Below are 23,128 nucleotides of genomic sequence, written 5' to 3' on the forward strand. Positions count from 1 at the left end.
TCTTAGTTGCAGTGCGTGGGATCTAGTTCCCCGACCAGGAATTGAATCCAGGCCTCTTGCATTGGGAGTGCAGAGTCTCAGCCACTGGACCACCAGAGAAGACTGCTTGTCATTACAAAATGAGACTATCTGCTCATGTCAATTTCAAGGAATACTATGATAAATGAATCACATATAAAAAGAAAATGATTACCTAGTAGCAACAGCATCATTTTAAAAAATGATATGATACTGATTACTATTTTACAGCTTTGCCAAAACCAAAAGATCTTGTCTTCTTTCCGTGAGTGCTTTTAAGTGCCTTAATTTAAGGTTATTAACTTTTTTACTATATCACAGCCTTCTGAAAATCTGAAACTAGTATAGTCAAAGCTACTGTTTTTCCAGTAGTCATGTACAGATGTGAGAGTTGGACCATAAAGAAGGCTAAGTGCCAAAGAATTCATGCTTTTGAACTGTGGTGCTGGAAAAGACTCTTAAGAGTCACTAAGACAGCAAAGAGATCAACCCAGTCAATCCTAAAGGAAATTAACCCTAAATATTCATTGGTAGGACTGATGATGAAGCTGATGCTCCACCTAATTACTTTGGCCACCTAACGCAAAGAGCCAACTCATTGGAAAAGCCCCTGATGCTGGGAAAGATTGAGGGCAAGAGGAGAAGAGGGTGACAGAGGATGAGACGGTTGGATGACGTTGCTGATTCAATGGACATGAGTTTGAGCAGACTCCAGAGGATAACGAAGAACAGAGAAGTTTGGTGTGCTGCAGTCCTTGGGGTTGCAAAGAGTCAGACATGACTTAGCAACTGAACAACAACAACAGTGACTGGAGAGTGTGAGGAAAAGGTTTGAAAAAGTAACTTTTCTTATGAGAGTTCTCTAAGAAGACAGAAAGGAGGAAGAGAAGACTGACAGGTAAAAGCTAAAATGAAGCTTTTAATTTGGCGTTCTATCAGTTTTCCTTCTACCCAGCATATTTAGATGGGAGTCTGTCCTCAGTTTATACTTTATATTCATTGTCTTTGAAGCTGTCCTAGAGAATTCTGGCTGAGGTATTTCCCATCTAGAAAACTTTAATAATGAATCATGGAATAACTATGCTGCTGCTGCTAAGTCGCTTCAGTCGTGTCCGACTCTGTGTGACCCCATAGACGGCAGCCCACCAGGCTCCCCCATCCCTGGGATTCTCCAGGCAAGAACACTGGAGTGGGTTGCCATTTCCTTCTCCAATGCATGAAAGTGAAAAGTGAAAGTGAAGTCGCTCAGTCGTGTCCTACTCCTAGCAACCCCATGGACTGCAGCCCACCAGGCCCCTCCATCCACGGGATTTTCCAGGCAAGAGTACTGGAGTGGGTTGCCATTGCCTTCTCCGAGAATAACTATAATTTATTTTAATGCAATAAGAGCTTGCCACGCTAAGATAGCTTTTTCTCCAGATTATGTTGTGCTTAATTTATGCTTTTTTCAGATTTTTACCCTAATGAAATCCTTGTTTCCTTAAAACTGTGAAGTTTTTGTCTTTAAGTGAAATTCCATTTCAGCACAATGCTTATTGAAAGCTTTGTCACTGTGAGGGTAAAGAAGATGACTTGGCTACAACACTCCAGGATCTTAGAGTATAAGGAGGGGATAAAGGGATAAACAATGTAGACACAAGCCAGAGCATGACAAGTCTCAGCCATCAGTATTGATATTTAGTTGATGATTTTCCCCAACCTTTCCTTCCCTGTTTAATTCCCAGTGGCAAGTAATAATTTGAATAAAATGCAAATATTGCATTGGCCAAGAGTTTTGTTTGGGTTTTTCTTTTTTCTTTCTTTTTTTGATGTGGACCAGTTTTATTGATTGTGGACAGGCTTTATTGAATTTCTTACAATATGCTTAGTCATATCTGACTGTTTGTGACCCTATGGACTGGGGACCAGCAGGCTCCTCTGTCTATGGGATTCTCCAGGCAAGAATACTGGAGTGGGTTGCCATGCTGTCCTCCAGGGGATCTTCCGACTCAGGTATCAAACAGGATTCTTTACCACTGAGCCACTGGAGAAGCCCTTACTTCTGTTCTATGCTTTGTTTTCTTAGCTCTGAGGATCTTAGCTCCCTCACCAGAGATCAAACTCACAACCCTGCACTGGAAGGCAAAGTCTTAACCACTGGACTGCCAGGACAGTCCCACATTATGGAAAAACCCAAATGAACTTTTTGGCTAACAACTATCCCAATATGAGGCCTTCTACACACTATTATATATTGGTTTTTCCGGTTTACAGTCCTGCTCAATAACAATACTCAAGGCCTCTAATACTCTAGCACTTTGATCTCTTTTCAGTAGATTTACTCCCTCTAAAAGAACAAATCATGATAAGCCAGAAAGGCAGAGGAAGTCTCAAAAGTAAGCCAGAGACTCCAGTAGAAAACTGTTTAATTCTCTATGATCTTAGAAGATTCAGCTGTTTTTAGATTGCCTCAACAGTTGGATCCTTCTTTAGATAGCTCTCACAAAAACACAGGTAATACTAACATCTTAAAATCCAGCAATATGATGCATAAATATTAGAAACTTTAACAAATGCAAAACCCTAACTCCCTTTATACACCAAAGAATTAATGCAGTGTTCTCACAAAGCAGACAATCAGGTCTCTTTCTGGCAGAGATACAGAAAAACATTTTCTTTTAGAAGATGGTTGTAAAGGCTCTTAATCCTCTAGGTATGCATGCCATCTATTTGAAGCATGTGTCATACCCATTGTATTTTCTTATTTTCCTCTAATGCTTCAACTACTAATGCTGCCACCTAATATGCTACCCACTATTAAACTTGAGAGTTTAGTCTTGGATAGGCCAACCAGATAAAACTCACTGATAAGTTTGACTGCCCAGCAGATCTAGGGAACCTGTTCAATATTTCTTAGTTGCACTGCTATGGCAAAAATCCCTGATCCCATACAAATTCACCTATGTCTCCTAAGGCAGGTTGTTTCTGCCCTCAAGAAATTTTATTGAAGTTCATTTGCTCATGTTCAAAATCCCTACATGGATCTGGGTTTCTTTTCTAGGAGGAGAAAATAAAAAACAAACAAAACAAGCAAACAAAAAGAGTAAGCACTATCCACATGAGGGAATTCAGAGGATGTACCAAATATATGAGCCATGATGCCTGTCCCACCACAGTCCAAGCTACGGAGCTCTGCTCTGCTCCAAGAGACTGTGACTTCACCTGGAGACAGTTGAACACGAGCCAGTCAGTCCATAGCTTGGCTAATGACTTGTGAGGTATCCTAGCATGGGAAGTTGATGAATCCTTGTCTTGAAAGTTTTTAACTAAGAAATATCAAGAAGATAAGGGCATAATGATCTCACACTCTCAGTTTCTCATGCTCATAATGGAAATGGTAATATAAGTATTCACAATATCAGATCAGATCAGATTAGTCGCTCAGTCGTGTCCAACTCTTTGCGACCCCATGAATCGCAGTACGCCAGGCCTCCCTGTCCATCACCAACTCCCGGAGTTCACTCAGACTCATGTCCATCGAGTCAGTGATGCCATCCAGCCATCTCATCCTCTGTCGTCCCCTTCTCCTCCTGCCCCCAATCCCTCCCAGCATCAGAGTCTTTTCCAATGAGTCAACTCTTCACATGAGGTGGCCAAAGTACTGGAGTTTCAGCTTTAGCATCATTCCTTCCAAAGAAATCCCAGGGCTGATCTCCTTCAGAATGGACTGGTTGGATCTCCTTTAGCAGGGATTAATCAATAATAGTAAAGCATTTGGAATAAGATCTGGCACATAATAAACATACAATAAATGCATTGTCATCATCATTATCATGAGTGATTGTCATTTATTCAAAAAATCTTGCATGAGAATGCATATGTATATATGTGTAATGAGGTGAAAATGAAAGGAATGAGAGATGATTAGCCCTACCAGATATGAAAATAAAAGAAAAATAAAGCTACTTTAAATAAAATGATATATAATTCATTAGAAAGAGGCAGATATAAATTGTTCTTGAAATTGACCCAAATATATATGGAAATTTAGTATATGATAAAGGTGGCATTTCAAATTAGTGAAGAAAAAGTACATTAATAAATTATTTTTAGAACAACTTGGCAGTTATTTGGAAAATAAATCTCTAACTCACCTCTAGTATAAAAAAATTCTAGATGGGTCAAAGATTTAAATATAAAAAAATGAAAGTAATAGAAGGAAATATGAATGAATATTTTATAATATTAGAGGATGCTTTTCTAGGATGAAAAAAATTCTGAAGGCTTTCAAAAAAAACTGTAATTAAAGCAAGCATTGGAAGAAAAGTTAGAAGCAAACATTTGGGGGCAGAAATAATGCAGTGAAAGACAAATAGCAAATAGAAATATCTGCAACACAAATGAAAGTCTGAGGACTAATTCCTATAAAATACAGAGAACTCTGACTTCCCAGATGGGACAGTGGATAGGAATCCACCTGCCAACACAGGGGACACGGGGCCAATCCCTGATCCGGGAAGATTGCACAGGCCTTGTAGCAGCTAAGCCCATGCGTCCCAGCTACTGAAGTCTGTGTGCTCTAGGGCCCAGGAGCCGCAAGTACTGAGCCTGTGTGCTGACACCACTGAAGCTAGTGCACCCTAGAGCCCGCAGGCCACAACTACTAGAGCCCGTGCTGCCGCTCCTGAGGCCCACGAGCCGAGAGCCTGTGCTCTGCAACAGAAGCAACCACAGTGAAAAGCCTGTGCACCACAATGTAGAGTAACCCCCGCTCCCTGTAACTAGAGAAAGCCCGAGCGCAGCAATGAAGACTCAGCACAACCAAAAGTAAAGTAAATAAATAAAATCAAGCATCTCTTTAAAAAATACCAAGAACTCTTAAAATTCAATAAGAATGATTTTTCTCTTTCTTTCAAAAGAAAAGGCACAAAGGGTGCAAACTAACAAATATAGGGAAAATATTTAATCTCTTTATAATTCAATACATGTAAATTTTAAACAAAATTCAGTATCATTGCAAAATTATCAGATTAGCTAAGACTTCATTGATAACCATCTGTGTTGTTGAGAATGTGGGAGAAACTATTTGATTCACTGCTAGTGGGACAATTGGATCATATATTTTCAATTTTCCTTTTCCTAGCAATTCCCTTTCTACATACTTGAACAAAAATACAAAAGTACATATAAAGATGTTCACTGCAACATTGTTCTTAAGAACAAAATACTGAAAACAGTCTCAGTTCAGTTCAGTTGCTCAGTCGTGTCTGACTCTTTGTGACACCATGAATTGCAGCACGCCAAGCTTCCCTGTCCATCACCAGCTCCCGGAGTTCACCCAAACTCATGTGCATCAAGTCGGTGATGCAAGTCTAAATGCCTGTTAATAAATGCTAGGTCATTCAGTAGTGTCCAACTCTTCGCAGTCCTATGGACTGGGGACCAGCAGGCTCCTCTGTCCTTGAGATTCTCCAGGCAAGAATACCTTGAGTGGGTTGCCATGCTCTCCTCCAGGGGATCTACCTGACCCAAGGATCAAACCTTCATGTCTTATGTCTGTTACATTTGTAGGTGGATTCTTTACCACTAGTGCCACCTGGGAAGCCTGTTAATAAGGCACTAGTTTTAAAAATTCCATATTCTAGAATACTGTATGCTGCTGCTGCTAAGTCACTTCAGTTGTGTCCGACTCTGTGTGACCCCATAGATGGCAGCCCACCAGGCTCCCCCATCCCTGGGATTCTCCATGCAAGAACATTGGAGTGGGTTGCCATCATGGGTAGATGTATATATTGGATGTACTGATACGATGGCGCTAGTGGTAAAGAATCTACCTGCCAATGCAGCAGATACAAGGGAGGCAGGTTCGATCCCTGGGTTGGGAAGATCCACTGGAGTAAGAAATGGCAGCCTACTCCAGTATTCTTGCCTGGAAATTTCTGTGGGCAGAGGAGTCTGGTGGGCTACAGTTCATGGGGCCACAAAGAGTAAGACATGACTAAACAACTGAACATACACTGACATGGCAAATGCCCAAGATGTATTTTCACTGGAAAAAACAAAATGACAGAAGAGAGTTTTTAATAACTCATATAACTATTTCAATGTCAATATAAATAAGCATGATCAGATCAGATCAGTTGCGTCCGACTCTTTGCGACCCCATGAATCGCAGCACGCCAGGCCTCCCTGTCCATCACCAACTCCCGTAGTTCACTCAGACTCATGTCCATCGAGTCAGTGATACCATCCAGCCATCTCATCCTCTGTCGTCCCCTTCTCCTCCTGCCCCCAATCCCTCCCAGCATCAGAGTCTTTTCCAATGAGTCAACTCTTCACATGAGGTGGCCAAAGTATTGGAGTTTCAGCTTTAGCATCATTCCTTCCATAGAAATCCGAGGGCTGATCTCCTTCAGAATGGACTGGTTGGATCTCTTTGCAGTCCAAGGGACCCTCCAGAGTCTTCTCCAACACCACAGTTCAAAAGCATCAATTCTTCAGCACTCAGCCTTCTTCACAGTTCAACTCTCACATCCATACATGACCACAGGAAAAACCATAGCCTTGACTAGACGAACCTTTGTTGGCAAAGTAATGTCTCTGCTTTTGAATATGCTATCTAGGTTGGTCATAACTTTCCTTCCAATGTACATAAAATATATTCATACTAAAATATATACATGAGGTATATTGTGTGTGTATCTGTAAGTAGTAGTATTGGTGGTAGTGGTGTACCTGTGGTGATCGTGTTTGTATATACTTTGAAAGTGTCTATGTGGTATCCCCAGCCCCTAACCTTTGGGGAATGGCATAGGAAACAAGGCAGTCAGGAAGGAAATCAAAAACCTTTACTTTTTAATCTTATACATTTTTGTGCTGTCAGAATATTTTTATAATGCTGCTGCTGCTGCTAAGTCACTTCAGTCGTGTCCAACTCTGTGCGACCCCATAGACGGCAGCCCACCAGGCTCCCCTGTCCCTGGGATTCTCCAGGCAAGAACACTGGAGTGGGTTGCCATTTCCTTCTCCAATGCATGAAAGTGAAAAGTGAAAGTGAAGTCGCTCAGTCGTGTCTGACTCTTTGTGACCCCATGGACTGCAGCCCACCAGGCTCCTCCATCCATGAGATTTTCCAGGCAAGAGTACTGGTGTGGGTTGCAATTGCCTTCTCCTTTTTATAATGAATGTGTATTATTTTTATAATTTTGAAAACTGAAAGAAATTATTAATCCTGTAATGGCTCCTTGTGGCAAAAAAATAAATCTGAAACTCCTTAGGGTCACACAAAATTGGACACAACTGAAGCAACTTAGCACGCACACCATGGGACATGGCCTTTCATGGACCTAGTGCCCGTAGGCAGGTCTACATTCATCGCTGCTCCCGCAAGACAGCCCCAGATCCCAGGGTCTGGTAACATCTCTCTTCATCTCTCCAGCCCAGCTGGAGGCAGCAGCTTTAGCTGTTGCTAACTTGGAGCTGCCTCGCCACGTCTGTTGGAATTATTAGCTCTTCCATTGGCCATGTAACCACTTCTCTGCATTCAGTTTTCTCCTTTTGAGATAACTGAAGTGCTATGTGTTTTCTGGACTGAGAATGATGTCCTATTCCTTCTTCCTATGGTAATAAAAACTATCACAGTCTGTTCTACCTTATTATAAATAAGCCCAGCAAGTACTCCAGTACCTCTGGGCTTTTGTTCAAGTTACTCCCTCAGACTGGAATGTAATTCTTTCCTTCGTCTTTCAGTCAAAAACTTACTCGTTCCCTAAAGCTCAGCTCAAAGCCTATCTTCTCCAGGAATCCTCATCTATGTCTTACACATATTCACCAGCAGCCTGCATTCCAACCACACATAGAAGCAAATGGATCATCCCAATGCACTTTGTGTACAGTGTTGAAAAAGACACTCCAGTGGCAGGGGACATTGTAGGCTGATCACCTAATACCTTACTGACTACTGAGTTATCAATTTTTTTTTCTATTTTGAAAAGCTGAGAAGTAGTCACCTCATCATAGAGCCTTCTGAAACCACCCTATAAATAATGCATCCTTTTCTGGGGAAATGTAATTGCCAGTAAATTCCAAAGTCCTTTGTTTTATTTTTTAATGAGCTCACTTTCACATTTAGGTGCTTTTTAATACCACTTTTCTCTTCGGTTTGGTAATAAACGGCTCCACATTCTTGCTCCAGTTCAGTGCAAGTACTTTTTAAAAACAGTGCCAGCCGAAGTGTAGTCATGTGTGTCCTATCCCAGCGTGTAGATGCATTTGTGGAAACCAACCCCCAGGGTCAGAAGTAACAAACTCAGGGATTTGGTCATTAGCTCAAGAACACTCCGCTCTGTTTCTCAGGAGAGTAACCTCTTATCTGTTGTGAGAACTGGGGTTTTCCCCAAGTAATTTTTGACTCCCCATCACCCGGTGATATAGGAGTAGGTCTGAATGACAGAGAAGACAATGAGTAAGATAATGAACCTTTTGTATATTGCACAAAGATGTTTCTGATCTGACAATTTTGATGACTATGTTAGGTCTTTTGTAATCCTTTAACAAGGAAGAAGCTGTTAAAGCTGTTGAAGCTGAAACTCGGATACTTTGGCCACCAGATGCAAAGAGGTGACTCATTTGAAAAGACCCTGATACTGGGAAAGATTGAATGCGGGAGGAGAAGGGGACGACAGAGGATGAAATGGTTGGATGGCATCACCGACTCAATGGACATGAGTTTGAGCAAGCTCTAGGAGGTGGTGACGGACAGGGAGGCCTGGTGTGCTGCTGTCCATGGGGTCACAGAGTCGGACACGACTGAATGACTGAACTGAACTGAACAAGGAAGAAAGTTCTTTTCTGATTTGCCAACTTATACCAAATAGGCCCTATATTTACCCTGACAATTCTTCCTTCTTGTTACAAAACCATAATATGTATCTTTTTAGGAAAAAGTTACATTATATAATATATATAATTTTTGAATGCTCTTCAGAAAATAGTTTCATAGATGCACACTTGTATCTGACCTCAGTTTATAGAGTGTAGCAAAGGCAAACAGTTGAGAAATGTTTAATGTTTAAAATATTTACAGTATTAAAATTTCAGATTAACACTTAATACCTCTTAGTGGATATTCCTATTAGGAGAGTTGCTTCTTAGGAGAGTTCCTCCCTAGGGAAAATTACTCTCTAGGGAGGAAACAAAAGTCCCAGAGTTCCCTGCATTCCAGCTGATGCTACTTTTGCCCCCCAAGGAAGCACAAAGAACAGCATAGAGCACTGTGCATGGTGAACAACCAGGCCTGTGGCACCCGCATTAACCCAACTTTCTTCCAAGTTCCAGCAACCCCACTGTCATCCTTGGCCATTATCAACATTGCAAACCCCTCTAGTCATCTATCCCTTTCCCCATTCTACTCCTCAAATCCAACTTTCTACTATTCACCTACTGTCAGCTGTCATTCCTCATGTGACGGTAAACAAATCTTTTTTTTTTTAATTAATCTAATTAAAGAAGTTCCCCACCCTCTGTGTCCTCTGCTTTCCTTGTGTAGAAGGAAACTCCACTCTCAGAGTCTCGCCCTTTTCTGCAGTCATCTGCTATGGGAGCTGTGCTGCACTTTCAAGCTCTACTTGAGTCCAGACTCCTGCTATTTCCACTCCCATGTCATTAATATCACCGTTAGTCCCTCACTGTTATTCTCATCTCTGACCTCACCACACATTCACCTTAAACTCAGTGACTTATGTTACGACTTCTTTCCAGAGCACATTGCAAAAGACCATTCATAGACCACCTTAGTCTCCTAATACCTTGGGCTTTCAAGACAGCACCTTGAGTTTAATTGCTCCCTAGAATTTCTGTTGTTATATCCAGTCTATGCTACTTTACTATGGTAGCCCAAGCAAATTGAGACAACATCCAGTATCAACCTATATACTATTCTATATGAACTTTTATACTGTCCTCTGAAACAATGAGTTTTCTTATGCAAAATTTAGATGCACAGTTTTAAGACCAAAGCGTGAAGTCATCCTCTGTAATCCTCTGTCTCCTCCTCTGTAAAACAGATATGACATTTTCTGCTCTGCCAGTCTCACATCATTGTTGTGACAATCAAACACACACGGACACACTCTGCAAACCTGTAAGTGCTAGGAAATGCAAGCATCACGTGATCAGGCTCCTGGCCACCTTTTGAGCCCAGAAGGCAGCTGCACATTATGAATGTCAGTTCCTTGCTTCCTTTTTCACCCAGAACAAGCAGTCACTATAATTCTTAGTTGAAATAATTACATGGGGAAGCGTCCAGAAGCAGCAGGAAAATTTCAGACAGCCCATTCCAGGGAGTCAGCCCAGGAGGAAACCTTGGAAAACCTTAGCTAGAGAAAGGAAGAGTAAAACAAATGTGCAATTTAAAGAAGGAATAGAGCCAAAAAGCGGAGAGAACTCTGGCTTTTGTTTCCAAGGAAACAGCCTATGTCCCGCAAGCAAAGGCCCTTCCAAGGGGAAGAGAGAGAGAATCTTCTCTGGCTGTGAGGTTTGGTGAGGGTGTAATAGGGAAGAACAAACCTGATTCCATGTTGGATCTGTTTCTTTAACTTTTGTATTCCATTGCATTTGCTACGTCACTCACCACAGATGTTGCCTATAACTGAAGTATACATAATGACGCATCTCTGGGGAACTCTGCCTCCCATGCCTGAATGTTAAGCTAAAATACCTTTGTTTAACACAGGGGAGACATCCTGACTAGGCCCACCTGTGAATGGCTACAGGAAAGAAGAAATTAGCACGTCTAACCAGAATCAAAAAAATATTTACAAAAACTTACTGCCTTTTTTTCTTTACCTCCTCACCTCCCCCTCTTCATTCTATAAAAGAAACTAGCATCCAAACTCAGGCAAGGTGGTTCTTCGGGACACTAGACCCTCATTTTCTCAGGCTGCTGACTTTCTGAATAAAGACTCTATCCCTTGCTCCAGTGACTTGTCTTTCAATTTATTGGCTTGTGGTGCAGAGATCAGTACAGCTCAGATTGGGTAACAAGGGGAGGAGAATGTATATTTAAGGCCTAAGAGAAGACAAATCATTTGCCCTGAGCATGGATAAAATTGAAAGCAACAAGGAGAGGAAGAAGGTGAACTGCCTGAACCTGGACTAAAGTAAATTCCATCAAAATGGTTAAATACACAGAATGTCTAGAGCAAAAGCAGGAACTCAAGTTCACACATCAGCCAAACCACAGTCTCTCACCGGAGAAGCCAAGACATAAAAGTGCTTGGTGGAGCACTTGCTCAGTGGGATGGGATGAAGGGATGCTGCACTGAAGGGCCTGGCAGCATCACAGGCCCAAATACTGGAGATGCAAAACCAAAAAGTGCACCAGACAACTACAGGTCAGCACACGCACGCACCACCCCAGCTCTCCAGACAACTGCAGGTCAGCACACGCACGCGCCACCCCAGCTCTCCAGACAACTACAGCTCAGCACACACACGCGCCACCCCAGCTCTCCGCTCCCTAGACTTGGAGAAAAGTCACTGTGTTTCAGGACCCCAGTTTTCCTCTATAAGCTTGCCTTCTAGGGTTGTTGTGAGAATCAAACGTGTTCTAAGAGAAACCATTTCAGAAATGGAAAGGAATCACTCACGAGTGGGTACAGGTATTTCCACAGCCTCATCCTAGGGACTCGAGCACACTCAAGCTTAGATCCGAGCTCTCTGGGGGCCTCCAGGATGTTCATTCTAACCAGAACCACTTGCTTTCTGGTGAGCCTAAGCCATGGCACAGAGGTGGCTGTGGTGCCTGTCACCTGAGGCTCTTTTTTTTCTCCCTCCTCTCATTCCTCAGACTCCTGCTCAGTGCAACAAACTATAAACCCTCCAGACCCCCACACTCCCCACCCACTTCCTCCAGCTCAGATTCCTCATCTCCTGTTTCCCCATCAGGGGAACCAGAATTCACTAGAACCTGGCCTGCTACAGGGTCTGCTGTACCCTCCATTCTCCTCTACCTTTGATGCAACAAAAATGATACCCCTTTCTCTTGCCAGAAGGGGACATGGGTTTGTCTTGGCCAGAAGGGGTCAGAGAGAGCAGTGAGGATTTCCTGTGATGGCTACACCAGCACCGCAGGCCCAGCACCCCAAGCCCTCTCGGAGCTCTCTTAGGGGCACTGAGGCAGCTGGGGTGTTATGGGGGGCGCCACAAGGAGGCTGCAGGACTGGCTTCGTGTCCTCTCCTTGCACTCAGGCTACAGCCTCTTGGCACCACCCTGGGAGGGTTCTCCCCAGCCCCTGGCCTCCGTGGACTCCAGAGCACTGGCTCATCCCCCTGCAGGCTTCACTTTTTGAACCTAAATCGGAGCCAAGGACTCTGACAAATTCAGTCACACAGGGCTCATTGTTTTCTTTCCTTTTTGCTCTTTGCTAGAAAACAAAAAACTAACTCAAACCAGGGTTCCATAACAACTAGAGGGATGGCAAAGGGTGGGACGTGAGAAAGAAGTTCAAGAGGGAGGGAACATAGGTATACCTATGGCTAATTCATGTGGATATATGGCAGAAACCAAAGCAATATTGTAAAGCAATTATCCTTCAACTAAAAATAAACAACAACAACAAAAAACTGTACCCACCATCCAGTTTGGCAGTACTGTGTTTACCAAGGTTTACTCACCCAACAGGTTTCCTCTCAACTCCTTGGTATTGATCCCCCAACTCCAGGGCAGAGATGAGTTTCTGTCCTGTGACGAGATGTTTAAGCCCTTTGGAGGGAAAAAGGGCATGGAGGCTGCTCCACGATAATAGAATGTTTTATTGTACTTCACAATGTCCTTTGCTCACCACATTATTTTGCTGGAGCCCCACCACCACCATATAAGGGAGGTTGTTCAGACTAGAAATGGACCTTACAAAGGTCAAACAGCCTGCCCATCAGACACCCAAGCTGACTAGAGATGGTCCTGGAGCCTAAGTTGTCTTCTGATTACTTCCCCTCCAGAAGTTCTGGAGCTGAGGAGGGCTCTGGGGAAAAGACTTTTGTGTTCCAGGAGAGAGGATGGCTGGAGCCACAGAGCCAGGGGAGCAATCACTGGGGCCAAAGGAGTGAGAATGAAGTCCCAGCACCACCTCTGAAGATGGCCCCGTGGGTCAGAAATCCTCTCTGCTCCTGGAGCTGGCTTTCCCCAAATGTACAGAAGACTGCAACCTGTAGGAGGTTTCCTCGAGGGGGCACGAGGAGTAACGCCAAAGCCATGCCCCTCCACATGGTGCCCAGTGGAACCACCTGGAGACCTCATTGGACACACTGACCACCTGGGCCCAGGTGATTTAAATCTCTGCAGATGTCTGCTGCACAGGGATGATTTAGAACCACTGCCCTAGGTGATGTGAATGAGTGAAGCAGACCTGGGATGATAAGTGTGGGTCATAAAATAGGGGTACTCCGAAACTGAACCAATGTGCTCTCACTTCTCTTCTCTACTCTTTCCCTTTTAACCAGAATTTCTGAATCCTTCAGTTCTGGTATGTTTAGGCTCTCACTTTCTGCCAAATCCCACTGCCCAGCCCGAAGTCTCAGTGCCCAAGAAGTGTCCCCCATCTATTCTAGAAGCCCCCCCAATTCCATAGCATCACTCCCCGATGGAGAGGAGAGGCAAGAAGAGTGACTGGCCAACCAAAGACCCACAGCATAAGATGAGGAACTGTCTGCCCAGAGATACCAGCTACCACTCAGCACTTTGAGCAGAGACTGAGGGGCCTCACAGAGTCACTTACTTTCCTTCCAGGCACTTATTTAACAAACCCTGAGCCAAGCTTCTCCCAAACACCTACTGCTTACTGCCTCCCTGGAGCTAAAGCAAGAGCAAAGTAACACCCTATATATATAATCTCCAGCACCACAGTCAGAATCAACCCTAGAACCTAGGAAGCAGTTTTGTCATAACTCCCACCACGTCAGAGAGCCACATGCCCAGACCAGGTCACAGGAGCAGAGAGACAAAATGTGGTCTTTTTTTTTTTTTAAACCTTTTGGGTTTGGTGGCGTGTGGGATTTTAGTTACCAGACCAGGGATCCAACCCACATCTCCTGCACAAAGTCTTAACCACTGGACTGCCAGGAAAGTCCCTAGGTGTGGTCTCCTTTAATGTGGCAACAGAGCAGTCTCTGCAGCATAGGCAATACAAAGAGAGAGGGTAGATGGTCCTATAACCTGTTTAAATTATCCTCACAACAACCTGTGAGACTATGATCTCTGTTTTACATCTGAACAGCAGGCCAAGGAAGACATATACCCAGAACCTGAGAGTCAATAAAGGCAAAAGTGTTTGTATACAGACCTCAAGTTCAGGGGCATTGACTGCTCATCAACAGCAAATCTCTTAGGCGAGCCTGAGAATAAGTTCAACAAGGTCTCAGTTAACAAGTAACAAAGGCAAAATGTAAGCCACAGGTTGTCTGAATCTGAGTAACCTGCTTTTATTCTACCCAAGGTCAAGTTCAGTCAGTTTCCTAACTCATCAGCAATGCTGCTTAACTCAGGCTGCCTGCTGCCCTCCTGACATGTCACACAGGCCCTCTGCCCTGAGGAATCAGGGCCCGGGTTAGGACAAGGAGAGGATGGGTACTGGGGGCATTAGCAGCTCTGTTGGGGAGATTAGGGGAGCCCGGAGGTGTCACCATGGAGGGTGCAGGAGAACTCAGAGCCACAGGGGAAACAAGGTCTTGGCCTGATCCCGATACCTGGCCCAGCATCCCACTGTCACTTCCTGAGCCTCAGCCCATAAACGCTGTGACACCAATGACAGCTGCCGCTCAGCCCCAGCACTATGTGCCCCCAGGGGTGCAGCCCCACCCTCATCCCAGACACCATCAGTCCCCACATCCCCATTTAGCTCAGACACCAGAGGTCCAGGGACCCTCACACTCAGCGTCACCCAGAGTCTCAGGCTTCCACCTCTGGGCCTTCATGCTGGCTGTTCAGTCTGCGTGGGCCCCTCTTCCCTGGCCATCTGTATGTACAGTGAAATCCTTCAACCTTACCTCCGAGGCCTATGCCGACCACTCTGTTTTAGATCACACACGCACGCACATGCCTCTGCCTGCGTGCTCCTCACTCCCCCTTTATCCTGCTCTCCCTAGTTTGTCTCCTTTTCCTTAACACGTAACACCTCCTAACCTAGGACATCATTTCCTTGGGGACTACTTTTGTTCATTATCTTCTTTCTTACTCAGTTGGAATATAAGCTCCACCAAGTGGAAATCTTTCTTTTGTTTGTGGATGCAGTTCAAAGACCCAGAAGAGTTCCTAAAAAGTTGTAATGCTCTAGTAACACATGTGGAGTGACAGATGAATGAATTTGCATTTTGTTCACTGTGTCCTTAATCCATTAAACACTTGGGGATCCACCACATAACAAACTTCCCTGAGCCCTCTGGGAACCCTGAACTGGCTCTGAGTTCAGTGTCAGTACCAGAACCTCAGCTTTTTTCAGTCTTTTTTTTACCTTTTCACCTCAAGCCAAGTCTGGCTTTTCACTGCTTCTGCTGCTGCGTCACTTCAGTCATGTTCGACTCTGTGCGACCCCAGAGATGGCAGCCCACCAGGCTCCCCCGTCCCTGGGATTCTCCAGGCAAGAACACTGGAGTGGGTTGCCATTGCCTTCTCCAGGCTTTTTCACTGAGAACTTCTTTAAAAGAAGCAACTTTTTCTCAGCTTAGATTCACCACCCACAGATTCACCTTCTGTATTTAAAGTAGCCCTGACTCTCTTCCACAACCCTCTTCTTTGAGCTCTTCTTTCTTTCCTTTGAAGCCCTTGATATAACATAAAATTATTATTTTTTAACTAAAACATGTTAGTGGAATATTTTAGTCTTCTAGTAATTTAAAAATTACCCTATATTCTTTAGCTTTTACAATTAATTTAAAATATATATTCATATTTTGTTGCAATACTTATTTTAATTGGTAATTATATTATTGTTTAGCATTGTAGCATTTTTCTGCAACATAAACATTATCAATGAGATAAAATACTTTATTCTTCCTGCTGATGATCAGTGTAGCAACTGATGTTAACAACCAGTGCAGTGATTCCACTTGTCCATTTAAAAGGTTAAAATTATGGTTACATCTGTATCTTTAATAATTGCCTATGCTAAATACATAATGTATATCTGTTATTGAATATTATAACTTTCCTTTGCTATTGTGATACACACTTTAAGCTTTTTACAATGTTGAGAATTTTTTTAAATCTTTGACACTTGTTTGTGGTAGCTCAAAGTTTTCAAGATGGTAGAGAAAGACAGAATATATATAAAGGAAATGATAATGTTCTATTTTAAAATTGTTCATATTAATTCTGTAGTCCAGAAAGCAACTAGAGCCATAAGCAATTCTAGTAACTGTGTGTTACTGTAACTGTGTGTTACTCTAACAGTTAATGTAACTGCGTGTTTCATGAGACTGTTTGCAACAACATGAAATTATTTGTCTTTTACCTGTTTGTGCTTGTTCTCCCTCTAGATTGTAAGCTCCATGAGAACAGGGACTGCATCTGTTTTCCTCACCACGAGATTGCCCTGAGCATTCTCGACTCCACTCAAGGAATATGAGGCAGCGGAGAAGAGATGAAGAGCTGAAGGGATGGGAGGCATCAAGGAGAGCTGATCTGTCCTTGTTTATTCAAATCTCTCCACCTTATTCAACTGCAAAGGAGGAAATGATTCTATTGAAGCATAGTGTCCCCTCATTCTACATTAGACAGTGAGTAGATCTTGAGAAGAAATAGGCCTTTTGGATATTAAAGTGGCGAGGCACAAGATCTGCTAAAGAGGATCTGGTAATGGAAGTTGGGTGTAGAGGAAAGGGAGGTCCTAGTCCACGGGAAGCAGGAATGACTAGAGCCAAGTCCAAGGCTATTGACATGTTCTCTCCCATTTGCTTGATTAAGGGATTCATGGTGGCTAATTCCAGGCTCCATCCCATAGACACAGATGGTGACCAGAGAGCTAATTCTTCCAGTCTATGTGCTGACAGCTCTGTCTCCTTGATCTTCCAAATAAATTCAAGTATTCCATGAAGTGATATCAAATCACACATTTGATTCTCCACATTTAGAATAGCAAACTTGGTTACATGCCCACCCTCTGCTAGAAGATTAACAGCATCCCCTTGCCTGATACTCACCATAATCACAGGATGTAGCTCTCATGGTTCCCATTTTATGAACAAGGAGTCTCTGAGTATGTGAGGAGCATGGATTGGTATTCAGGCAGCCCAGTGCCAAATCTTGCAAGCTTAACTACCACATTTTACTGCTTCTTGTTACTCTCACCTTCTTAGTAGAACTCCATGGAGTTCCTTTGACAAGGATAATAGTCCAGCACCCCTGTGCTCTGCCTTCAACTATGACTTGTTTACAAAGCTGGCTCTATGGTTGTCAGCAAGAGAGGTGCCAGTTCACAAGAATTAGTAGATTAAAAAATAAAGCGGTTGACAGCAATTGCCTATGTGTTATTTTATTTTGAATTTTCATCGCTCTGGAAACCACTCCTGTTGTTCCCATTCTGTGAAAATGAGAAAAGCCACAAAATGTCAGTGACGCAGCGGTCACCAAGTCCTCTCTGTGATGTGGGCTCCTCCTGCTGTAAGAAAAGTTAAGTCACTGAGGATAAAGCCTGAGGAAAGCGTTTTCACATTGCAAATATCTATCAGTGCATCACTTACTTTTCCAAAAATAGGACTTTTATTCAGATCTACTTTATTCCCCTTCAAAGATAAACTACATTTGAACAAAAGCATCAGTACCACCTGCAGTGCTTTGGCACGTGCACATGAAGTTATTTCTGAAACTGAGGACTGTGGGCTTGGGGCAAGGGGAGCATCTTCCCGCAAAGTTTCACTTAGGATATTCTGAATTTCAACCTGAGCCACTGTCTGTGATTCTGTCTGCCTTCCATGCTGGCTTTGCACAGAAAGGCTTCCTATCTTTGCCAGACCGTTTTTCCCAGGCTGTCCCTGGAGGCAGGTGCTTGTGAGGATTCTGTATTTAACAAACAGAATATGGCTAAGAGAAGCATCTAGGGCAACCTAGAAACTGAATGAAAGCAATGGAGAAAGGTTGTCTTTGCACATCTAAAGCTGAGAGGCTAGAAAAATAGAAGGATGAAGGAAAAGGTTGCTACAAGAAGATGCGTCCAAGGAGTGGGGACCTCACATTAGTGAGAACAGGAATTCAAATGGACACTTTCTCCCTTCATAGCTACAGCTGTGAATCTGTAGCCTTCCTAAAGCTGCAACCCACACTGTTATGAGAAGGGCAGAACGCAATAAGAACTTCATCTCTTTGTCTTGAACCTGGAAGTAACAGCTCCACAGCCTTTCCTCTGAAGCCAGCTGGCCAGGTGCTGCACAAGAGTGTTCCTTGCCTCTTCTCTAGATGAAAACAGCAGGCATGGGGTGCCCTTTGGGGGAGTACTGCCACTTAATTATAATGAACCAAGCCCCTAAGCAAACAGCGTAAAGCTCAGGACTACTCTAAAACCACTTTGCTGCCTGACTAAAGCTACATGGCCTGAATACATTCGAAGTAGTCTCCTCGTGGAAGAAATCCCTTGAGATTCAATTCATAATTTTCCATTAAGGAAACAGTATCCTGAAACAGGGCTTCTTAGAACTAGTCTGAACCATCTGTATCTGAATTAGCTAGGGTACCTATTAAGAATTCAGAGTCCTGGGCCTCATCTCAGGCTTACTAAATCAGATTTTCTGGGTGGTGGCACCTCTGAATTTGCATTTTGCAGAGTTAGGGCTTCTGAGTCATGGGAGGGTTTGGGAATTGTTGGATTTGAGAATTAAAGACTTAAAACTCTTTCTCAGAAAAATTCGGCCCAGGTGAGACTGCAAACATTTTCAGAGCAGAATTTATGTTTTTTCAAGCTCTCTCTTGTTATGCTAACAACAAAAGGATTTAGGGAACTGCAGATTCATTACAGACAAAAGATCTGTACACAGAGAGGTGGCATCCAGTTCACCGCAGTGTGTGTTTCGCTACCAGTGCTGTCTGCTACTTAATGGTAGTTCATCCTGAACAAAAGGAGCAGAGATGCCAGTGTCGCAGGTGAATATGACTTCTGCTTGCAATTGCCATGGAAACAGCAGCCATTATCACTAGATAGAATCCCCTCCCAGCAATCCTGCTGTTCTATTTTAAAAGCTACTGCTTCTGCTTGCTTCAAATTGGAAATCCTACTTTCTTGGGGCATGGTTCTGAGGGTTTATAAATGTGTATCCAAAAGAGAAATAAACAGGGTATTGTGCTTTCCTGCCACTGTTTTCTTCTTTTACATGTTTTCCAAAAGCATCTCAGCATAATCCAAACAGGATGGAAATTCTTCCCATCTTTTGGCACAAATCTCATCTTGCCTCTGGCTTGGAGAGGAATAGGAGAGGGTGAGTTTAGGGTTAAAAATCATTCATTTTCTCTCCTCCTCTCCCTTCTTAAAATCAATAGGCTGAATTATAAATTCATCTGCACCAGGATATTAAGTTGAAATTTTTACATGTTTATTTTACATAAGTTAACAGGAATGTTTTAAAGGATGACTATCAGGGGAAATAGTGCCACTCTTTTGTTCTAGAAACCCAGAAGTTAATGTTGGGCATGCCATGCACAGTAAGTGCTGTATCTTCCATTATGAATTGAACATTTTATCTTTTTCTAAAAATGGTAAAGTAGCAGCAGCTAGAAGCATATGTGTTTATCACATAGGAAACAAGCCTCTGTGGGCTGTGTCCTCACCAAGGGAACTCTCCTCATTCCAGAATCAGGCCTTCCCCCTTCCAGGTTCTGAGACCCAAGTGCTCCCTGAGTAGATTCATCTCCTCAGGGGCAGACTCACATCCACAAAACCCCCAACAGGGAATGCCAGATCATTCACTGATAATGAGAAGTACAACTCAGAGAGACAGGAACATGCATATTATATAATCAGCCTTTTCTTGCCTGGTTGGTCAACCTAGAGGGGAAGCCAAATAATCTAGTGGTCAAAATGCCATTTTGTTTATTTACAATTAAACAATTAAAAAAAAAAATAACATTATAAGGAACAGGATGCTAAAAGCCCTTGTAACAGATTCATTTCTGTAGGCAGAACCAAAGAGGAAGTCGGATAATGATCAGAGATTGCCTGGAGAGCAGGAAATCAGAACAAAGAGTTCTGCAGACATATCCAGTACTTAATAGCATCAGGCTGAGATAGCCTGAAGCTTCTACCTACAAAATGGGATTGGTCTGGCCAGTGGGAGAGGATTGTTCCCTCTCCCCAGGACAATGCTTTGGAGGCCCTTGCTAACTGTTCCTGATGACTCAATTTCCTATGCTCCCAAGGTGATCACCATGCTCCTGATTTGCATATTATTTCTTTGGATCTGCTTAACATCAGTTGGGTTATTGTCTAGTTTTGTGAACTGGGGCTGGGAGTGGGGGAGGAAACATCTTTTAAACAGCTTTGCATTCTGTGCTGTGTTGATTTTATAGTTTAATAACTCTTTGCCAGGTACCCTAATTCAGTTTCTTAAGAGCAACCTCTCTGAAGCTCCCAACAGGTGGGCAACATATCTGAGTACAGTGTTACATTTCTTCAGATTTGCAAGTGATTCCAGCTTGTATTTGAGGAGACAGTAATAAATTCACAAACCATCTCTTCCTTAGCAGGGTTCTGAGAGTGAGCTGGGCCAAGCCACTGTCCAATGCTGTTGTAGGGGCATCGTTGGTTGCTTAAGAGTAGCCACCTTCCTTATTGTCCTAGTCTGTCTCCTGCCCTAGTTACCACATGTCCATCACCAGTTACCCACTAGGTGAATGCTTGTCTCTTAAACTGAGAGGAAGGACTAGAGGCAGCTGAGGGGTTAGGAGAATAAAGCAGAGGCTGAGCAAGAGGGTGCAGAGGGGAACATAGGTCCACTGGGTCCGTCTGTGAAGGCAGCAAACAGACCAGTTAGAGAATTTATTTCAATTTATTCTATTAAAATGCTTTTATTTATTGAACTGAACATTTATTGCATGAATGTACCTGATTTGACACCTAACTTATTCATTTTCAGATAAATTCTACTAAATGGAAGGGAAGAGGGAACATGCACTTTATATAACCTGGTTGGATGGCATGACCGACTCAATGGACATGAGTTTGAGTAAGCTCTGCGAGTTGGTAATGGACAGGGAAGCCTGGCATAGTGCTGTCCATAAGGTCTCAAAGAGTCGGACGTGACTGAGTGACTGAACTAAACTGAACTGAGAGGCCATCTACTCTCTTTAGGTTACTAGGGGAAAGGAGCTGGGGACCTAAGTTCTTCTAAAAGTTTTAGCCTGGAATGAAACTACCATCCAGAAACAAAGGATCAGTTTAGGAAAATGAAACAGAATGTAAAAAAAAAAGTTAAACTGGGCCACTCAGCCTGTTACCTTCCCTTCCTAATTTATGCCCTACAAGTGTCTTTCTGCCCCTAGACAGGCTGAGGGGGGTGCTGCTTTTTTAGGGAGCTGGAAGGGACAGAGTTCTGGGTCTGGCACAGGAACCCTGCTCACAGCTCCAGACTGAAATACCTGGCACAGCATCTCTGCACACAGCCTGCTGCCACCAGCATCCTGAATTGCCATGTCTCTGGCTGTGTTTCTCCACAAGGCCCACCCCGCCAGCTGAAGTGTCAGGCGCAGCAGTTCCGTGCTGGGAACTCTAATGCAATGTGTTAGATGCAAGGCCTCTGCACACTAACCCCTCCAGGCAACTGAAACTAGACTAAGCCCTAAAGAAGAGGTTAGACCTTATCGCCCAGGTTCCATTGTATTTTCCCCAGAGATTCCAGAGGGCTTTGCCAGTGACAAATCCATAGATTTCAAGAGAGATGTGTGGGTTGGGCACATCAAGGAGTGGGAACATATTTGAGGTCTGGGCTCCACCTTCCCAGGCCCTTGGACCGTTAACTCTGCTTCCAGCATGTGCACCTCCTGGGGTGAGGCAGAGCCTGCTAGTTTTTGGATGCAGGGGCACCGTTAAGATTTCTGGGTGGAAAGTGTGAGTTCAGCATTCAGCCTCCACCCTCAAGAGACAGCAGACTGGAGTGGCCCACATGGGGCATTTGAGGGGCCCTGCAGCCATTGGAAGGTTTGGAGAACTCCAGGGTGGGCTTTCGCCATCTCCAGGAAACTGGGGATCCCATCTAAATGAGAGTGTTGTAGCCACACATTCTGGGAAATAAACTCACTCAGAAGGACAATGCAGATAGTGGAGTGCAGTTTATTATACCAGCGGACCGAAGGTGGAGTCTCCTCTTAGCCAAGGACCCCGACCAGGTTTTTCTGAAAACCTTATATACCCTAAGTGTACGTGCCCAAACCCACTTCCCCAAATTCCATGAAACTAATCTGAACACAGGAAAAGAAAGATACAATCAAAGTTAACCCGTGATTCATATGCCTTAAGCCTAGGTAGTTAACAGTGGACAATTATCATAGGACTGTGGTCATACCCCAATAAGCATAATAGAATATATGATTCTATTTGTTACACAGATAATTAGGATATTCTTTTAGGCAACGGAGAGCCCTGGGGCTCTTCTTCTGGGGGCCTGGCTTTCCTGATGGTATGTTGTTTCCATAGATACTGGGCATATAACTCAAAGTCCACAGTCCAGCCCGAGATGGAGTCCTGCTTTCAAGATAGAGCCTGTTCTGTTTCAAGAGGAGTCTTAAGATTCTGCTGAATGAGTCTGGGGTTGTTGAACCTGACTCACCATATTGAGAGTCATGCTGATCACAAAGGAGAAAATGCCAGTATCCTCTGTGAAGTTAGCAGGGTCTTCTCTTCAGGTTCCAGAGTAACCCCAAGAAGGAAAAGATATGACATGCCCCGGGATCTACCCAAAGTTAAAGTCTAGGACTTAAGTAGGGGCAACCCAGATAAGTAAAAGGACAATATACCCATTTGGGGCCACAAAAATCCTACTGCCTTAAATTTTGCAATGTAGACACAAAATAAAGTTGGGTAGGATTCAGGATTCCCATAATGGATTCTGAAAAGAATTGATTGAACAGACATTTTCTGAACCATTATTAAACTTCCAT

General features: G+C 43.5%; 1 long non-coding RNA gene across 1 annotated transcript in view; it reads right to left on the reverse strand.

Moving 5' to 3' along the window:
• Positions 1–17,149: 17,149 nt before the first annotated feature.
• LOC132345085 (uncharacterized) overlaps positions 17,150–23,128 on the reverse strand; it is a 46,179-nt gene continuing 40,200 nt past the window's right edge. The window contains exon 4 of the long non-coding RNA XR_009494213.1: positions 17,150–17,648. This is a non-coding gene — a long non-coding RNA (uncharacterized lncRNA). The remainder of the gene's footprint in view (positions 17,649–23,128) is intronic.

Source organism: Bos taurus, chromosome 4 (assembly GCF_002263795.3).
Source record: "Bos taurus isolate L1 Dominette 01449 registration number 42190680 breed Hereford chromosome 4, ARS-UCD2.0, whole genome shotgun sequence".
Lineage (NCBI taxonomy): Eukaryota > Metazoa > Chordata > Mammalia > Artiodactyla > Bovidae > Bos > Bos taurus.